We start from the raw sequence: 20,933 nt of genomic DNA on the forward strand, positions 1-20,933 counted from the left end.
TTGTCAGACGCATTTGCTGTTGGGGCACTCCCACTTGATCCACATGCCCATGGATGACCGACATATCATAAAACTAAGGAGATTCCACCTCCTCAATACAAACAGTTTGGCCCAACAACTTTTGTATCCTCGAAAATTCCTCTTCATGAGGATCTCACTCCAGATATCAACAATTGGTTACATAAGGATGCACCTCCAAGAAATCAAGCACGCCTTGTTCACTTCAGCCAAAAGTATCCCCAAGAACATAAGCTCATTATTGAAAAATGGAACTATCAAGGTGGTGGTCTAAGACTAGAAGAAAGAGGCATGCAGTGCCCCATCGACGCACACAAGTGGGAATCAAAGTCAGGTTTTGGCTTTGGCATACCCACAATTGGAGGCACTAATATAGACGGTCACACTTTTTCAAACATTCACCGTGACCTTGTCGAAATCAAAGACATTCCTGAGGAAGTTGAAAAGAGAGCCTACGATGATATCCCAGACCAAATCTCCCTAGGAGACTCTATTCTCCAAGAACTATCCATCCATTTCATTGACCTACCACTCACCCATCCACAACTCATAGATTGGGACCAACCAAGCATCATACACATTGATGAGTTCACATTAGAGGAAGCACTTGTGAGATTCATGGGAGCCGAAACTCCTCACAAGCAAACAAAGCCAGATTCTGCCTATATCTATAAGCTAGATCCTAAGGGGTAGTTTGGAGAAAATCTCCAACCTAGTTTTGATACACCCAAAACTGGAACTAAGGTGAATCTGAGACTAGCTAAAGTAGCGAAGAGAACCTGTTAGTAAGAAAATCTAGAGTCACAAGTAGAACATGAGGAATTAGCATTGCCTCCTCAAGATAATCAACCAGAGGTGTCTTCTATTCTAATTGAGGATACTAAAGAAGTCAACATCAGTTCTTCAGAGATCCCTAGACTTGTTCACATTGTTGCATCCCTATCGCAAGACCAAGCTAATCTCCTCTTTAAGGTCTTATGAGAGAACATTGGTCAATTTGCATGGTCGTATCAGGACATGCCAGAACTTGATCCAAAGCTTGTAGTTCATCATCTTGTAGTCGATCCAAAGATCAAGCCCATCAGACAAAAGCTTAGAAAAATGCACCCAAAGGTAGCATTACTGGTCAAAGCTAAATTAGAAAGAATGTTAGCTACTAAGGTTATCCGACCTATTGACTACTCAGAGTGGATCTCCAACATGGTCCCTGTCACTAAGCCTTCCGATGACATCAGAATCTGCACTGATTTTAGAGATCTTAACAAAACTTGTCCAAAAGATAATTTTCCCTTGCCCAACATAGATATGATTGTAGATATTATAGCTAGACATGAAATTCTATCCCTCATGGATGGATTTTTTGGGTACAATCAAATCAAAATTGTAGAAGAAGATTAGCATAAGACAACATTCACTACCCCTTGGGGAACCTTTTGCTACAACATGATTCCTTTTGGCCTAAAGAATGCTAGGGCTACCTATCAAAGAGCTATGACATCCATTTTTCATGATCTCATCCATAGCATTTTGGAGAATTATGTGGATGATATCTTGGTTAAATCTCACACCTTCATGGATCATCTTGCTGACTTGGAGAAAGTTTTTGATAGGTTAGCCAAATATCATCTCATGCTGAATCCCAAGAAGTGTGTCTTTGGGGTCACATCTGGCAAGCTTCTAGGCTTTATAGTTTCTAAACGAGGTATAGAGATCGACCCCAAGAAGGTCAAGGCTATCTTAGACATGCCTCCTCCCCAGACACTGCAACAACTTTTCTCTCTTTAGGGAAAGCTTCAATTTGTTCGATGCTTCATCTCCCAGCTTGCAGATAAATGTACGCCATTTGCACATTTATTGAAGAAGGATGGAAACTTCAAGTGGGATCCTTTATGTCAATGCAACTTCGATCATCTCAAGCAGTATCTCACCAATCTCCCTATCTTGGTTCCACCAATTCTTGGTCATCCCTTGAACTTGTACATATCAGCAACACATACTGCTCTAGGGGCACTTCTAGCATAGCTTGATGACTACGGCAAAGAAATAGCCATCTACTACATTAGTAGAACCCTAGTTGGTTATGAACTCAATTATACTCCTATGGAAAAAGCTTGTTTGGCAGTTGTTTTCTCAACTCAAAAAATTCGCCACTACATGCTAAGACATACCATCCAACTAGTCTCCAAGATCAACCCTCTCAAGTAAATGCTCTCCAGAACAACACTTACAGGCCGTTTGGTCAAATGGGTTATGCTCCTTAGCGAATTTGACATCCAGTATGTGGACAGAAAGGAAATCAAAGGGCAAGCTATAGCAGATCACCTAGTTGATGTACCTCTAATAGATGCATATCCTTTGATCATAGAATTTTCAGATGAACATATCTATCTAATTGAAGAACAACCCCCATGGAAACTTTATTTTGATGGCTCATACACATCTCATGGATTAGGGGCAGGAATATTGTTGGTCACACCTCAAGTAGATTACATTCCAAAAGCCTTCAAGCTACAATTCCCTAGCACAAAAAATACAGTTGAATATGAGGCTCTCATAGCAGGATTAAAGATAGCCGCATAATGGAACATCACTGAGTTACAAATCTTTAGAAATTCTTAGCTCATCATCAAGCAAGCCCTAAATGAATATCAAACCAAAGATGAAAAGCTATTACCCTAAAAAGAGCTAGTTGATCAGCTAACCCAACATTTTAAAAAGCTTCAGTTTACACAAGTAGCTCAAATGCAGAACAAAGCAACAAACACTATGGCTACTATTAGCTCACTCTTGAAAATTCCCCAAGTAGCTACACAGTATGAGTTTTTAGTCAAGCAACTCGTCACACCTGCCTATGCGAATGATGAGTCAAACCGTGTTTGTATCTTGGTTGGTCCCTGTTAGAAATGGGAAAAGAAATCTGTAAATAAACAATACCAAGAAAGAATCTAAGTGAGTAAATGCATGAAAAGATATTACCATAAAATAGGAGAGAGAAAGCTTCAAGCTCCAACACCATGAGACAAGATATTTGGAAAGGGGAAAGCAAAGAAAACCCCTTGTGATATTATGAATGAGGTATGAAAAGCCTAAGAAGGAAGAGAGAGAGAGAGATAGAGAGCAATGCTCATACAATAATTGAGAAGAGGAAGAAACCTCATTGTTAAATGAGAGAAGAGGGTCATCTCTTAAATAGAGATGAGAGAGAGGAGTTGGAATGTAACTCCCATGTCTATGAATGCCACCATTCATAAGTGTGTGAGGCCAAGTGTGAGATTCCTCTTAAGGAGGAATAATCTAAAATTAAAAATTACAATAAATAGTTGTCCTCACATATTCCACTAGATGACAAAATAAGATGTAGTGGAAAAAGGACAAAAAAGAAATATATTAGGATACCTTGGCTTATATCCTAATATATTACAACAATAAAGAAAGGAGTTCTAACCTTGGTTTATAAACACACCAAGGAAAGATTACAACTTCTAACAGTCCCCAATCCCCTTGGTACCATGAGATTCACGCTTACCTTAACAATGGTATCATATCCCCTCACCTCACACGTACCCAACGCCAAAACCTCATCCAAAAATCATCCCGCTATGTAATCATAGCCAATACCCTATATCATTGGGATTATCATGATACTCTCTCTCGATGTTTAGACCAAAATGAGGCTGCAATGGTGTTAAAAGAAGTACACTCCAGACTTTGCAGTGCCCACATGAGTGGTATTGTCCTAGCACGACAAATCCAATGGTGAAAACTTGGCAATTCAAGCGCCTTGGATAGGTACTTTGGTGAAGACCTGGTAATTCAGGCACCTTGTGTACTAGGACTAATCCATTATCTATCACTATCCTATCCCTGATCCATCCATCCACCATCCCATAAAACACTTTCTTGTTCCCTTGGTGTTCCAACCAAGTATCCAAAATCTAATGAAGCTTGTAAATACCTCCTGTACAGCTTGTAAGTCTTGTACCTCAGCTTGTAAATCTCGTACTCCAGCTTGTAAATCTTGTATAATCCCTTGTATCATAGCTTGTATATCCAAATCTTGTCCAAAGCTTGTACCATATTTCAACTTGTATTATATGCCAAATCTTGTATCCTAGTTTGTATCCTATCACATGCACACAAAGAATCCCATTTTCCTTAAGCTTTTCACAAACCATCTACCTATCTGCCTATCAACTATTACAGACATCCCACCCTTCACAAACATTTCCATCTCACAAAAACCACAACATGAACAACCTTGTACATTTGTAACATACCTTGGTTTGTTAGCTTGTATATCCTCTTTAGCTTAGCAGCATTGTATCTATCCAGATTTCATGTCAGTTCCTCCTTGATCAACATCTTGCACACATCGCACAACCCTTGGGTAGCTATTCCAATGCATCCTTTAGCTAGCTCTCCTATCACCAAATTGTTATCCTTCTTAGTTCAGCTTGCTAGATGCATCACTCATCCAGATCTATTAGTTTAGGTGCTCTCCGATAGTTCGTTATAGGATATAGCTTTCCTCATGTCTGATCTTGGTCCGTTAGTACCTCATCCTACCCATCTCATTGGGAAACGGTTCTCTTTTGGATTTTCGCTTTCTTTTGATTTGGAATCTTCCCTTTTGGGTCTTGAAGTATCTTTTCAAAGCAATCTTTTTGTTCCCTCCTCAAGATTGCCACGATCTTCCATATCATGGTATGCTGTGAATGGGGCAATCTGAGCATAACGTCTTGATCAGGTCTTTTGTTTGTTTTTCTTTTCTGCTTGTGGGTTACCTAGTGTTGGTTCCATGCTACTTCCTCTAGAATTTATGTGTGATACTGGGGCAATCCTTGTGTGTTTGTTTTGAGTCAATTCGTTAGTCCTCTGGACAGTTGGTGACACGGCCTTGATGTTCTTGGAAACCTTGGCAATTAACCAACAATCCTATAGCAAATCTAGTGGTCAACTACATGGTGGTACTTCTCTTTGAAGTATCCCCCTGCTCAAAAAGCTTCAATGGATTCCCTTCATCTCCATTATCCCCCATCCATATTTGGCATCCGTCTCTCCTACCCTAGCTTCTGCAACTGTATCTCTCAAAATCAATCTTCACTCTTAGCTTTAGGGATCCATAATCCTAGTCTTAGGGATCCACCAAACCTCATCTTTCGAGATCCACAATCCTAGTCCTAGGGATCTCCGAAACCCATCTTCTGCCAATTTGACTCTTTGAAATCCTATTGCATCAGCTTTATAATCCCCTCATCCTTCTCCCTATCCTAGATTCATTTTTATAGCACTTCACTCCTTCATCCTGTGCAATACCTAAGATCTTAAGCTTGCTTCCTCTTGTGCCTCTAATTGTCCCTTTATCATTCTCCCGTAGTGAGAGTTTGAGCTAACTAAACCTCTTCTCTTAAGCCAATTTGAGTCTCCTTGCTCATCTTGGATTCTTGTAATTTTCAAGAAGCCGTCAAGCCTCATTTTCTCTCCCCACTGCCTTCTTGAAGGGGCATCTCGTAGTCCATTCTCTCCTCTTCTGCTCTAGCCTTAGGCATCTTATTTTCTTATCTTTGATGACATGCCACTTGCGGCATCACATCAAACAGGGGCAAAATGTAGATACCCAAAATCCCTTAGAAAATAAAGTATTTTTATTTTCTGAAAAGTCCCTGATGACATCATCATTTATTAATTAATTAATTAATTAATTTATTTATTTTTATGTCATTAAATCCCTTTATCTTAATTAAAAATATTTAATTAAAGAATCCCTCCCAAAAATGTTTAAATCTTATTTAAACATTATTTCCTTATTTATTAATTATTTAATTAATAAATTGACTAAAAATTCTAAAATAAATAATTTATTTATTTTTTGCCCAAAACTTGGCCAATTTCCTTAAGACCACTAACCTCTTCCAAAATCTTCTAATCCTTCTTTAATTTTGATTAAAGGCTAATCCCATCATTTTCTACCCTTAATCCCAACTCAAAATATTTAATTAAGGTTAAATATTAATCCTCATGTTTATTAAAAATGTTTTAATGAATATCTCCTCAACCCAAACCCATGAAATAAATAAAACTTTATTTATTTCCTAAAAAACCTTTTATCCTCATCCTAGGAAATTCTAGACTCTTCTAGAAGGTCTTCATCCTCATCCTAAGCCTATCTCTAAACCTCCATTTTAGCCTAATCCACCCCATCCACCCATACTAACCAAGCTTAGCTACTAACTCACCCACCCTCATTGAATGCCATCCACTTGCATATCTCTAACATCCCTAATCTAAATCTTAAATCACCTCTAGTCCCCCCCCAACCTTGTCACATTCCTTAAGCAAGCTCAAGACTTTTCTAAGCCAAGAAAAGTCAACAATCTCAACTCCCTCCAAAATATCCTAACCACCCAACCATGAATGCTCTTACAAGGCCATACAGACTCTTACAAGCCCATTCATTGCTCTTACAAGCCATTTATGAGGGTCTTTAAGGCCTTGAGCCTCCTTTGTTGACTCATTCTTGCCCTTTCCTCCATCCACTCACCTTGTGACATGTGTCACTCTCTGATTGGCTGTAAGGAAGCACAATCCATGTGCTATCCTCTCATGCAATACTAGCCCTCTTTAACCATTTCTGTCATGTCCTCTTTTCAAATAATTAAAAATAATAAACTTTGCTAAGGCAGGCAGGCTCTAGAAAGGTGAAGTTTCAGAAAAAGGGGCTAATCTTTGGAAACCAATGGACTAATAAATAAAAATTATTATTAAATTATATTTTATTAACCCCTCTTGGACGTGAGTTAGGGTTATGCCCTCTTTTAAGGGGTTTGGAGACATTTTGGGCTCATTCCAGAACTTGATTTTTGCTCATTTCTTTGTTGTTCTTCAGAGGCTGCCAAACTTATGGAGAAGGAGACCCAAGAACGGGAGTTTGCAGGTTTCTAGGAAGGCTAAGGATGGGAATTTGAAGCCATTCTATGTGCATGCAGAGTTTACCTTTGTACTGCATAGTGCAGATTTGTGAGTTTTCGGGTGTATTTTTTGTAAGAGTTTGGTGTTTCCGGTTGAGTATTTCATATCAGTTTGGGTTGCTGCTATATTTCAGACTTTTAGATGTTAAATAGAGCTGAATATATATATTTGGTCATGATTATACTTCTGTGATAGATTATTAGTGTTTTTGTGGTGTTTCTAGGCTATTCTGTGTTGTTTTCGGGAGCTCGATGAGCATTCTTTTTATCTTCCGTTTAGGAGCTGTTGTGTAAATGTTATACAGATCTGGAAATATCGTTTTGTAGGCTGTTATGTTGCTGAAATTTTTGTAAAAATATCAACTTTCAGATTTATTAATAATATGTGAAGCTATGAAGTTTTTGGCACTATTTTCGGCATACCTGATTTGGAGTTTATTGAGAAATTGGTGGATCTTTGTAATATTGGTTGTTTGATCTTAAAAATCTGATTAGAGGCTTGAAATATCATATAAAATTAGAGAAGGGAAATTTTAGTGGTATCAGAGCTATGATCTTGCTAGCCTGAGGGTTTGTAGAAGTTTGCATGTCAGTTTTGACAACTACCCAGATCTTGCATGTCATAATTTATGGTTGCATGTTGCTTCTAATCAGTTGCATGTCAAAATTTATGGTCACATGCAACTAAGTGAAAGAGAAAAAAGATATTTGCAGTGAGAAAAGAATAAAGAAATTTTGATCAAACCTCCAGTTAAAAGTAAAAGTACAAAATCCAAGGAAGGGAAAAGTATGGCTGATCCAGATGAGATGGCAAAGAAATTCTTCCAAGACATCCAAAATACTCAGAAGCAAACGGTGGATAGTTTGGCAGAAACTAGAGAGGCTTTGCGAATATTGACAGAAAAACTACAAGGAGTTGCATCTATTAATGAGAAAGGGAGCACTTTAGAGGAGCCAAGAAATCTGAAATCCACACCATCTAAGTCAACCGAGACTATTTTCTTGCCTGTAGATGAGCCACCAGTACCAAATCCAGCCATTAATCCCGTGGAAGAGGTTATAGGTAACTTGATTGCATTAAGAGCTACTTACAATGGCTTAGATAATGACTTTCGTAGTTCAGTTTCTTTTAGAGAATATGTGGATATGATGAACACTTTGATGCCCAAGAAAGAAAATAGGAGGGAGCATGACATAAGTGGAAGAGAGCTCAAAAATAAAATAAGCAAGTTTACATCACCTACTTTTGATGGAACAAATAAAATTTCAGCTAGAGCATGGCTACAAAAATTATAGGCTTCCTTCAGACTTAACCCCATGAAGGAGAGTGATGCTGTTCAATTTGCAAGTCTACACTTGGAAGATGTAGCCTATGATTGGTGGTATCATGGAATGACTACTCAAGGTCATGATCAGGTAACTACATTTGATGATTTCAGTCAAAGAGTGATAGATAGATTTGACCTCAAGGATGATGAAGAGTACTTTAAAGAATTGTCAAAGTTGAAGCAAACCAAATCAGTTAATGAGTATATAGAAGAGTTTCAAAAAGTGGCTATTATGGTACCTGATATGAGTGAAAAGAGGATTTTTTATCTTTTTCTTGATGGTTTAGAAGATTCTGTTAAGGGTTTGGTTAAGGCTTTCTCACCCTCAACCTTACAGGAAGCTATCAAAAGAAGCTTGCAACTTGAAACTTGCGTGCCTATGAAATCAGTCACTAATCAAAAACTCCCAAATCTTTGGCAACATAAGGGAAATTTTCAGAAAAAGACTTTCCCAACACTACCACCAAAAGATGTGATAAATGTGGCAAAAAAGAAGGTAGATGAAGAGACTAGGAGTGAATTACGAAGGAAAAAGCTTTGTTTTACTTGTAGAGAACCATGGGTTCCAGGACACAGATATTTGGGGAAAGGTCAAGTGCATTATATTGAAGTTACTTTAGAATCTGATTCAAATGAGCATGAGGAATTTCATGACACTAAGGAGGAGGTAGAAGAAGAGAAAGAAAAAGAAATAAAAAAGGATGGCATTTTAGCAGCATTATCAGAAGTCCCAAGATAACATCCCTTCCGAATAAGAGGGGTACTAGCAAGGCAAAGGTTGACAGTTCTTCTTGATAGTGGGGCAACTCACAATTTTATTGATGAGGGATTTGTCATGAAAAGAGGGCCTAAAGCAAAAGATTTTGAGGGATTCAATGTTACTGTGGTTGATGGATTCACTATGCCTTGCACACGAGTAGTGAAACAACTCAAGATGACCTTAGGAGATTATGAGTTATGTGATGACTTCTATGTGGTTGGTATTGGGGAGACAGATCTTGTATTGGGTGTTCAATGGTTGCACTCTATTGGAGGCTATTACATGAACCATCAAACTATGGAGTTTAAATTTCATTCCAATGGGAAAGAAGTCATATTGAGAGGCTTATCAAATGGACAACCTAAGGCGGTCTCTGCAAAGAGGATGGAGAGGACTTTTCGAAGAGGACAAGTAGCATGGTAATGTCTTCATGTCCAGTTCTAGCTCTACCGAATTTCACGAAGCCTTTTGAGCTTCATTGTGATGCATCAGGTGATGGGATTGGAGCAGTATTGATGCAGGAGAAGCATCCCATTGCATTCGAGAGTAGGAAGCTCCGAGGAGTTGAGAAAAGTTATTCTATCTATGACCGGGAGATGTTGGCCATAATGCATGCATTGGCCAAATTTCGATCATATTTGATAGGTGGATGTTTTGTGATCAAGACTGATCACAACAGTATTAAATACTTCATGAGCCAGCGTGATCTTAATGACCGGCAACAAAAATGGGTGACTAAATTGCAGGCTTATGACTTTGACATAGAGTTTGTCAAAGGTAAGAAAAATGTGGTGGCTGATGCTTTATCTCAGAGACCTCACTTATGTGCTCTGGCAGAGATTTCAAGAGATTGGAGAGATCGGATTATAGCAGAGTATGTCGGAGATGCTTGGGCTTCTGGATTGATTTCAGGTACCATACAGGATGATCGCTATGAGGTGATAGATGGATTGATCAGAGTTCAAGACAGGGTTTATTTGATTCCATCATCACATTTGAGAGAGGCGATACTGAAGGCATTTCATGATGCACCCACAGCTGGACATCCGGGGGTCTTCAAGACCTACAGGAAGATCCGAGAGCAGTTTTCATGGAAAGGGCTCAAGGATGATGTTCAGAGGTATGTCAGGGAGTGTGTGGTTTGTCAATAGAATAAGGGAGAACACACATTTCTTACAGGTTTATTACAACCCTTGTCCATTCCTGATAGGAAATGGGAAATTATTTCGATGGACTTCATCATTGGTTTACCATGAGTGCAGGGAAGGGATTGCATCTATGTGGTGGTGGACGGCTTGACGAAGTTTTCTCACTTCATTTCTATTTCGTCCACTTACACAACAGCACAGGTGGCAGATCTTTTCTTTAAAGAGATATTCAGGTTACATGGGTTGCCTAGATACATTGTCAGCGACCAGGATAGTAAGTTTATGAGTGTTTTTTGGCAAGAGTTGTTTAGGTTGTATGGTACAGATCTTACACCTAGCACTAGTTATCATCCGCAAACAGATGGGCAAATAGAGATTGTGAATAAATGGGCAGAAGGATATTTGAGGAACTATGTAACTACACAACAAAAGGCTTGGATCAGATGGTTGCATATGGGAGAGTATTGTTATAACACCACTTATCATATGTCCATCAAGATGACTCCTTTCATGGCACTCTATGGTTATGAAGCACCTAGCTTCATGGATTTAGTTTTGGGGGACAGTAGAGTGCCCAAAGCCAAAAAATTATTGCAGGATAGTCAGGACATCCTGAAAGTGCTCAAAGAGAATATACAACAGGCCCAGAATCAATAGAAATTGTATGCTGATCAGCACCGAATAGAGCGCAGTTTCGAGGTAGGGGATATCATTTACTTGAGGCTACAACCATATAGACAGTCATCGCTCAAGAAGAGCAGAGCTGAAAAGTTGAAACTTAGATTTTATGGTCCCTACAGGGTGATTCACAAAGTGGGCAAAGTCGCCTATGAGCTTGAGCTTCCAGAGGGCAATCGAGTGCACAATGTGTTTCATGTGTCTAGGCTTAAGAAAGCCATTGGTCAGAGTGTAGTGCCTTCTGTAGATTTACCCCCTTTGGATGAGGAGGGGAAGCTTGTGTTAGTACCTGAGGCTATTCTGGATACCAGAGAGAGGAAGCTTAGAAATAGGATAGTGAAGGAGTATTTGGTCAGATGGAAAGATCTGCCGAAGGAAGATTCTACATGGGAGAGTGAGCAAGTTATTCAGCAGGCTGGACTGAGATTGCTTGAGGACAAGCAATTTCAAGGGGGGCGGACTGTAATGTCCCCATTTTAGCAGTTGACCAAGTGTGTGTGTGTTAGCCTTGTTCTACATGGTCCCGAGGGCTAACGAAGGGTTTAATGGGATCTTGGAGTGTTTTGGCCTAGTCATTTCCAGTTTGGGCCAAAACGAAGTTGATTTACTCAGTTTCAGGCATACTATTTTTAGTAAGTCGGCAGGACACAGTGCAGGTCAATTTTGGTGATTGGATTTGATAATCCTCGGTGAGAGCTTTCCGATGAGCTATCACTCACATTATTCGGAGTCTGATTGCTAATACATTTTAATGCTTGAAGTTTTATAAAAGTAACGTCTAATTTAATTGTAAAATATTAAAGTGTTACTTTAATATTTATTTTATGGTGATGTGTACCGAAGGGAGACATAAGGGGTATTTTAATATATGTTTTATATATTACACATCTTTTATCCCACATTGCCCATATGAGTTGAGCGAACCTTTGGGAATAGAATAAAAGGAAGCATTTGTGGCTTCATTAGATAGGTTGAATATGAGAAGAAATTGGTGTATGAGTTGCAGCTCCGTTCTTGGCATTTGAGGACGTTTATCCTCTCTTGTAACATTCTAGATGCCATTCCCTTGGAGTTTGACATTTGGAATTCTTTGTTATTGGCTTCATTATCAGGCAATTTAGTTGCATTTTCAGCTACAGGCAGATTTGGTATTTTGCTCATATCCTCTTCACTACTTGTCCGACGCTTATGCCGCTTTGAGGGAATGGTATTATAAAGGTAGTGGACTGATTGAAGGACAAAGTATTGTAGCAGCAAGTTCGAAAGCATGGGCTGGAGTATTATGTCAATACTGCTGAAGTAATTAGTGAGTTGATAAATCTGCCATGTATTTGGTTTTATGAATTCTGAAAATAACATTTTATTAACAACAGTTCATTTCCACTTTGCATATCATTGTAGTTTCTTTCTTGTTTATGTTGTATGATACCAATTCCATGCACAAAACACAACAAACAAATAAATGTTTGATTTCCGGAGTTATAAGGGGTTTAAAACATTAAACGGAGAAATAAGGAGTTGAATACAAACTGTTTGACATAATTCCTTTCAGCAATTTGGTTTAGTTTTTTTGGGACATCCAGGGGTGTCCATTATAGTGGTATCAGAGCTATAAGTCCTGCCATCCTGTGGAGGTCTTATAGGGAATTCAGAACAGCCGGATAGAGGGAAAAAGTAAGTAAAAAACACAGGCTAAGCATTTATGTTTGAGCATGCGACAGGGGTCTTATAATTTCCGTGATACCAGAGCAAGACAAAATAGGATTTCAGACTTGCAAAGCAAACAGTCTAGTACATCCGTGCAGGGGGACATTGAATTCAACCATATAGACACAGAGGAGATATTCTGTGATCAGAACAATAATATGGGTGATCGAGATGACAGGAATACAGGATTAGGCGGAGGCAGAAATGCTGGTCCAGATCAGGGGGAGGTACTATTTCGACAGTTACTGGATACATTAGAGCAGGGGCAGCGTATGCAGCAGGAGAAGAATAGGCGAATGGACATGATGTTGCAGCTCATGGCTAGACAGATGGGTGTCAATATTAATCCAGGTGATGCCAACAATAGAAACAATAACAACGAGGGAAACAATAACAACAGGGGAAACAATAACCATGAAGGCCAAGGCAACAACAATGGTCCTGAGAATAACATTAATGGTAATAATGGACATGGCAAAAATGGGAATGAGGCTGATAACTTTAGACACGTTGCACGCCTAGCATGGACTACGAGCTCGAGACCTCTTCTACCAACTTTTCCACCCAGAGATCCGGTTCATCCAGTAAACGAACCGCAGATTACCGAGTTACAGGATTAGTTCAGGAGGGACTGGGAGGCTAGTGGACCAGAGTTTTAGGCGGATATTTCTCTTAGAGATTATATGGACTTGAGGATGAGACACATGCCTAAAGCAGGAGGGAGGAATCAAAACTTTGAGCTGAGGAAGAAATTCGAAAAACTTTCTTTACCTTATTATGATGCTTCAGGGAAGATGATTGCACGAGCTTGGGTGTAGAAGGTAGATACATACTTGTAGCTAAATCCTATGCCTGAGGAGGAGGCTATCAAGTATGTGGCTATGCACTTGGATGGCATTGCACATGAATGGTGGCATCATGGCATGGTGACTTTGGGGCATAATCAGATTACATCCTATGAGGAATTCACCAAAACATTGATTGGGAGATTTGACCCTAAGGATCCCGAGTTAAATTTCAAGGAGCTAGCACAGTTAAAACAGTCAAGTTCTATGGATGCTTACATTGCCGAGTTTCAGCGCTTGTTTGTACTTGTTACTAATATCTCTCCTAGGAGATTGGTGGTGTTATTTTGTGATGGTCTTGGTGATCCATTATGAGGTTGGGTGAAGGGACATGATCCAATCACGTTAGCTGAAGCAACTAAAAAAGCACGAGATTTAGCCCCTTCGGTATACAAAGGAAAAAACTATTCAACAGATTCTTCCTACCGCAAGGACAAAGACAAAAAATCATTTCAGAAAGAGTATAGCAAACCTAAAGAAGGATCAAAAGGACTAGACAATGAAACCTTGAATGAACTTCGAAAGAAGAAGCTGTGCTTCCATTGTAGAGAGCCTTGGGACTTATCTCATAAATGTTCTCTCAAGGCTAAGGAAAATCAAATGGAGTATTTTTTAGCAGAAGAGTCAGAGTCAGAAGGGGAGGATCAGCACTCCGATTCAGATGAGGGTAACACTATAGAGGAGAGCAACATTCCTAAGGATGATAGATCATTGGCACGCTTGACAGGGGCCCAAAAGGCAATCACATTTAAGGTCAGGGGTACTATCCAGGGGCAAAAAGTGATATCTCTTATTGACACTGAGGCTACACATAACTTCATAGATGCACAGTTGGTAGCCAGGAGAGGGTTACAAACAGAGGAGCATGATGGGTTTAGAGTCATGGTGGCTAACGGTGATAAGTTATTATGCACTCGGAAGATATCTAATCTTCGCATCAAGTTTGGAGATGGCTACGAGTTGGAGGATGAGTTCTATGTTGTGGACATGGGAGATTATGATGTCATCCTCGGCATGACATGGATGGCTTCACTAGTTGAGTTCACACTCAATCTAGCGAAATTGGAGATGAGATTCCAGCATGAGGGCAGAACTGTGGTACTTAGAGGGCTTTCAGATGGAGGTTGCAGAGTAGTGTCCTTGAGGAGAATGCAGAGACTTTTTTGTCATGATGACATAGAGTGGGCGACAGAGTGCCACATTATGCCAACTTCACCAGAGCCACAAGAAAAGAGTCATCCACTAGATGTCTAGAAGATACTTGATAGACACGCTAAAGTATATAGTGATATTCCTCATGGGGTTCCTCTTGACAGAGGGATGGAACATGTTATTGAGCTCGAGGAGGGAGCCAAACCAGTTATGATTACTCCCTATCGTCATCCTAAGAAACACAAGGATGAGATAGAGAAGGCGATTAAGGATTTGTTGGAGATGGGGCATATCAGGCCCAGTAAGAGCCCTTTTGCTTCAGTAGTAGTATTGGTAAAGAAGAAGGATGGTATGATGCACATGTGCATCGATTACAGGGCACTGAATAAGAAAACAATTAAAAACAGGTATCCCATTCCTAGGATTGATGAGCTGATTGATGAGTTGCATGGGGCATGCTTCTTCACCAAAATTGATTTGCGATTCGGATACCATCAGATCAGGATGAGAGCAAAGGACATTGAGAAAATAGCCTTCCGATGTCACTATGGCCACTTTGAGTTCATGGTTATGCCATTTGGTCTAACCAATGCACCTACTACATTTCAAAGTTGTATGAGCCAGGTATTCAGGAAGCAGCTGAGGAGATTTGTCTTGATCTTCTTTGATGACATCTTGGTCTTCAGTAAGACCTGGGAGGAGCACTTACATCATCTAGAGGAGGTGTTATCTATTTTGGAGAGAGAGTCATTGTATGCCAAGGAATCTAAATGTGAGTTTGGCATGACTGAGCTCCTTTACCTGGGGCATATCATTAGTGCAGATGGTGTTCGGGTTGATCCCGAAAAAATTAGAGCTATTGTAGAATGGCCTACTCCCACAAACCTTACACAGCTTAAGGGATTCTTTGGTTTATGTGGTTTTATAGGAGGTTTGTTAAGGGATTCTCACAGATTGCTACACCCTTGACAGATCTTACTAGGAAAGGAGCCTTCGTGTGGACAGGGGCAGCACAGAGGTGTTTTGAGCATTTTAAGTAGGTAATGTCTTCATGTCCAGTTCTAGCTCTACCAAATTTCATGAAGCCTTTTGAGCTTCATTGTGATGCATCAGGTGATGGGATTGGAGTAGTATTGATGCAGGAGAAGCATCCCATTGCATTCGAGAGTAGGAAGCTCCGAGGAGTTGAGAAAAGTTACTCTGTCTATGACCGGGAGATGTTGGCCATAATGCATGCATTGGCCAAATTTCGATCATATTTGGTAGGTGGACGTTTTGTGATCAAGACTGATCACAACAGTATTAAATACTTCATGAGCCAGCGTGATCTTAATGACCGGCAAAAAAAATGGGTGACTAAATTGCAGGCTTATGACTTTGACATAGAGTTTGTCAAAGGTAAGAAAAATGTGGTGGCTGATGCCTTATCTTGAAGACCTCACTTATGTGCTCTGGCAGAGATTTTAGGAGATTGGAGAGATCAGATTATAGCAGAGTATGTCAGAGATGCTTGGGCTTCTGGATTTATTTCAGGTACCATACAGGATGATCGCTATGAGGTGATAGATGGATTGATCAGAGTTCAAGACAGGGTTTATTTGATTCCGTCATCACATTTGAGAGAGGCGATACTGAAGGCATTTCATGATGCACCCACAGCTGGACATCCGGGGGTCTTCAAGACCTACAGGCAGATTCGAGAGCGGTTTTCATGGAAAGGGCTCAAGGATGATGTTCAGAGGTATGTCAGGGAGTGTGTGGTTTGTCAACAAAATAAGGGAGAACACACATTTCCTGCAGGTTAATTACAACCCTTGCCCATTCCTGATAGGAAATGGGAAAGTATTTCGATGGACTTCATCACTAGTTTACCACGAGTGCAGGGAAGGGATTGCATCTATGTGGTGGTGGACCGCTTGACGAAGTTTTCTCACTTCATTGCTATTCCGTCCACTTACACAGCAGCACAGGTGGTAGATCTTTTCTTTAAAGAGATATTCAAGTTACATGGGTTGCCCAGATTCATTGTCAGCGACCGGGATAGTAAGTTTATGAGTGTTTTTTGGCAAGAGTTGTTTAGGTTGTGTGGTAAAGATCTTACACCTAGCACTAGTTATCATCCGCAAACAGATGGGCAAACAGAGATTGTGAATAAATGGGCGGAAGGATATTTGAGGAACTATGTAACTACACAAAAAAAGGCTTGGATCAGATGGTTGCATATGGGAGAGTATTGTTATAACACCACTTATCATATGTCCATCAAGATGACTCCTTTCATGGCACTCTATGGTTATGAAGCACCTAGCTTCATGGATTTAGTTTTGGGGGACAGTAGAGTGCCCAAAGCCAAAAACTTATTGCAAGATAGTCAGGACATCTTGAAAGTGCTCAAAGAGAATATACAACAGGCCCAAAATCAACAAAAATTGTATGTTGATCAGCAATGAATAGAGTGCAGTTTTGAGGTAGGGGATATCGTTGACTTGATGCTCAGGTTCTTCTTGAACCAAAGGGATTTGAATGATAGTCAACAAAAATGGGTAAGTAAATTGCAAGCTTATGATTTTGATATTGAATACATGAAAGGAAAGAATAATGTGGTTGCTGATGCTCTCTCAAGAAAGCCCACTTTGTGTTCCTTAACATCTATCTCTGCTGATTGGAAAGTCTCCATAATTTTAAAGTATGCTAAAGATTCCTTTTCCACCAAGATTTTGGATAAGTTAGTTGATGATAACAGGTAAAAGGTTGTTGATGAATTGATTTATTACTAGAACAGGATCTTCTTAGTGCTAGGATCAAAAACTAAGGAGAGGATATTGAGGGCCTTTCATGACACACCTTTGGCTAGTCATCAGGGATACTTCAAGACATACAAGAAAATTTGAGAGTGGTTTTCATGGAAGGGTATGAAGGAGGATGTCCTTAAACACATTAAGGAATGTATGGTATGTCAACAAAGCAAGAGTGAGCAAAATTTTCCTGCAGGGTTGTTGTAGCCACTTCCTATTCTTGAACAAAAATGGAAAAGTATTTCCATTGACTTCATCACTGGGTTGCCCAAGGTTCAAGGTAAGGATTGTATATATGTGGTGGTAGATAGACTAACTAAGTATGCACATTTCTTTCCTATCACATCTAATTTCAAGGCATCACAAGTGGTTGAATTGTTCTTCAAGAAAATTTTTAGATTACATGGCTTGCCTAGAAACATTGTTAGTGACCGGGACAGTAGATTCCTCAGCTCTTTTTGGAAGGAGCTCTTTCATTTGGCAGGAACTAAACTCACTCCCAGTTCTAGCTATCACCCTCAAACAGATAGACACATAGATATAGTTAATAAATGGATAGAGGGATATTTGAAGAACTATGTTTCAAATCAACAACATGCTTCGGTGAAATGGTTACACCTAGGGGAGTATTGTTACAATACATCTCATCACATGTCTATTGGTATGCCTCCTTTTTGTGCTCTTTATGGTTATGATGCCCTTTTCTTTTTTGATCTAATACTTTTCGATAGAAGAGTACCTGCAACAAGTGATTTCGTCAAGCAAAGCCAAGACATAATAAGGTCCTTCAAGGATAATCTACAACATGCATAGAACCAACAAAAGTTATATGCTGATAGGAAAAGGATTGAAAGATCTTTTGAGGTGGGAGATTTGGTATTTTTTAGGTTGCAGCCATATAAGCAAAGAACCTTGAAGAGGAGTGGGGTAGATAAACTCAAGCCAAGGTTTTATGGGCCTTATAAGATCATCAAGAAGGTAGGAGAGGTAGCTTATGAATTGGAGCTCCCAACAAACAGCAAAATATATAATATTTTTCATGTATCTTTCCTAAAGAATGTTCTAGGCCAGAAAACCATAGTATCTACAGAATTACCACCTCTTGATGATGAAGGAAAATTAGTTTTGATACCAGAAGAGATTTTGAATACAAGAGAGAAAAGATTGAGAAACAGGAGCGCCATAGAGCATTTGGTCAAATGAAAAGGATTACCACTAGAGGATGCAACTTGGGAAGGAGCACATATTCTTGAGAATTCCAAACTTCATTGCTTGAGGAAAATAAATATTTGGGAGGGGAGAACTTGTCATGTCCCCTTTTCAAATAATTAAAAATAATAAACTTTGCTAAGGCAGGCAGGCTCCAGAAAGGTGAAGTTTCGGCAAAAGGGGCTAATCTTTGGAAACCAATGGAATAATAAATAAAAATTATTATTAAATTATATTTTATTAACTCCTCTTGAACGTTAGTTAGGGTTATGCCCTCTTTTAAGGGGTTTGGAGGCATTTTGGACTCATTTCAGAACTTGATTTTTGCTCATTTCTTTGTTGTTCTTTAGAGGCTGCCAAACCTGTGGATAAGGAGACCCAAGAATGAGAGTTTTTAGGTTTATAGGAAGGCTAAGTATGGGAGTTTGAATCCATTCCATGTGCATGCTCATCCAGAGTTTTTCTTTGTGCTGAATAGTGCAGATTTGTGAGTTTTCGGGTGTGTTTTTTGTAAGAGTTTGGTGTTTCCGGTTGAGTATTTCATATCAGTTTGGGTTGCTTCTGTATTTCAGACTTTTAGATGTTAAATAGAGCTAAATATATGTATTTGGTCATGATTATACTTCTATGATAGATTATTAGTATTTTTGTGGTGTTTCTGGGCTATTCTGTGTTATTTTCGGGAGTCCGATGAGCATTCTTTTTATCTTCCGTTTAGGAGCTGTTGTGTAAATGTTATAAATATCTGAAAATTTCATTTTTTAGGCTATTATTCTTCTGAAATTTCTGTAAAAATATCCACTTTTATATTTATTAATAATATGTGAAGCTGTGAAGTTTTTGGCACTATTTTCGGCATACCCGATTTGGAGTTTATTGAGAAATTGGTGGATCTTTGTAATATTGGTTGTTTGATCTTAAAAATCTGATTAGAGGCTTGAAATATCATATAAAATCAGAGAAGGGACATTTCAATTTCCCCATCCTTGCATCTTAGCCCTCAAACCCTCAAGCCCTTAGCCTATAAATTGAATCCCCTCCCAAGCCATTTCATCACAATCTTTGAGCTAAAGTTATAATGTTAGTTTGAGAAACAAAGCCTTTAACCATACCCTTATAATGCCAAATTGAGAGCTCACAAAGCTACCAAATTTCCATTACCCATCCCCACCATTGAAGCAAACTTGAAGCCCTTTGGGCATACATACCAATCTTTCATTTAGACTCATCTACCAAACAAAGAGCTAATTCCTATTGGGAGAATCCATACATTTGGCTCACATTCCTATTAGGGGTTCCTCTTTTGTCTATCTTATATGTTATGTTAATTTAGTTAATGTTAATGCTTTTGTTTTCATTAAATTAGTGTTTCTAGCATACTAAAGTAGCATATACACTTACTAGTTTGGAATCCTCTAATCCAAAAGTTTTCAATATTTCGTTGACATATTTTAATTGAGTGACGTATATACCATATTTCATCTGATATACTTGCAAACCCACAAAAAATTTGATCTCTCCAAACATAGACATTTCAAATTCTTGTTTCATCTGATTTGCAAAATCCTTACATAAAGAATCTTGACCTTCGAATATGATATAATATTTTAGATAAAAAAATACCTTTTCCTTTCTCTATCTTCATGTTTAGATTGTTGTTATCATCAGTCCTTTCAAATCCAATCTTCATGAGATAATTATGAAGTCTCCCACAAACATATATAGTTTACCTAATTTCTTTAGTTAAACCCTAGTTAGATTTATAGAATAATTAAATCATTTAACTCTATCATTAATATATGAAGGTGGCCTCAACTATCATTTTCTTTTTGTTAGCATTCCTACAGAGTTAGTCAAAACTCACCATAGTATAGAACTATAATAGTTTACAAAAAATATTGTTATGAATTTCTCTATTTTTAGCTCCTAATGCTAGGTTTCCAAGTTCCTTCATATTTTACAAGGATTCCTGTGAAGGTATATGTTAGATAATTATTTATCATCTAAATTGGTTAAGCTATAATTTTATTTAGTGCATAAGAGGAGGGTTCTTATAGCCTTCTACTTATCATGCTACTTCATGCACCTAGCTACTTACTTTCCTAAATTTAATCCAACTACTTATATAGCCATCTAGACCACAAGTTGGCCAATTAGGCATTTAATTACATTTTAGGTCTAGTCTTGGAGATGCAAAGCATAACCCAAGCAATGGACATCAATTGATCACATACTCTTGAAGGTAGCTCCAAACAAAAGTCAAGAGTTAGCTTCCAACTACACAAGACACCATGTAATCATAGGAAACCACACAAAAGAAAATAA

This window comes from Cupressus sempervirens, chromosome 3 (genome assembly GCF_028749045.1).
Source record: "Cupressus sempervirens isolate cs-2001-9-10 chromosome 3, ASM2874904v1, whole genome shotgun sequence".
Lineage (NCBI taxonomy): Eukaryota > Viridiplantae > Streptophyta > Pinopsida > Cupressales > Cupressaceae > Cupressus > Cupressus sempervirens.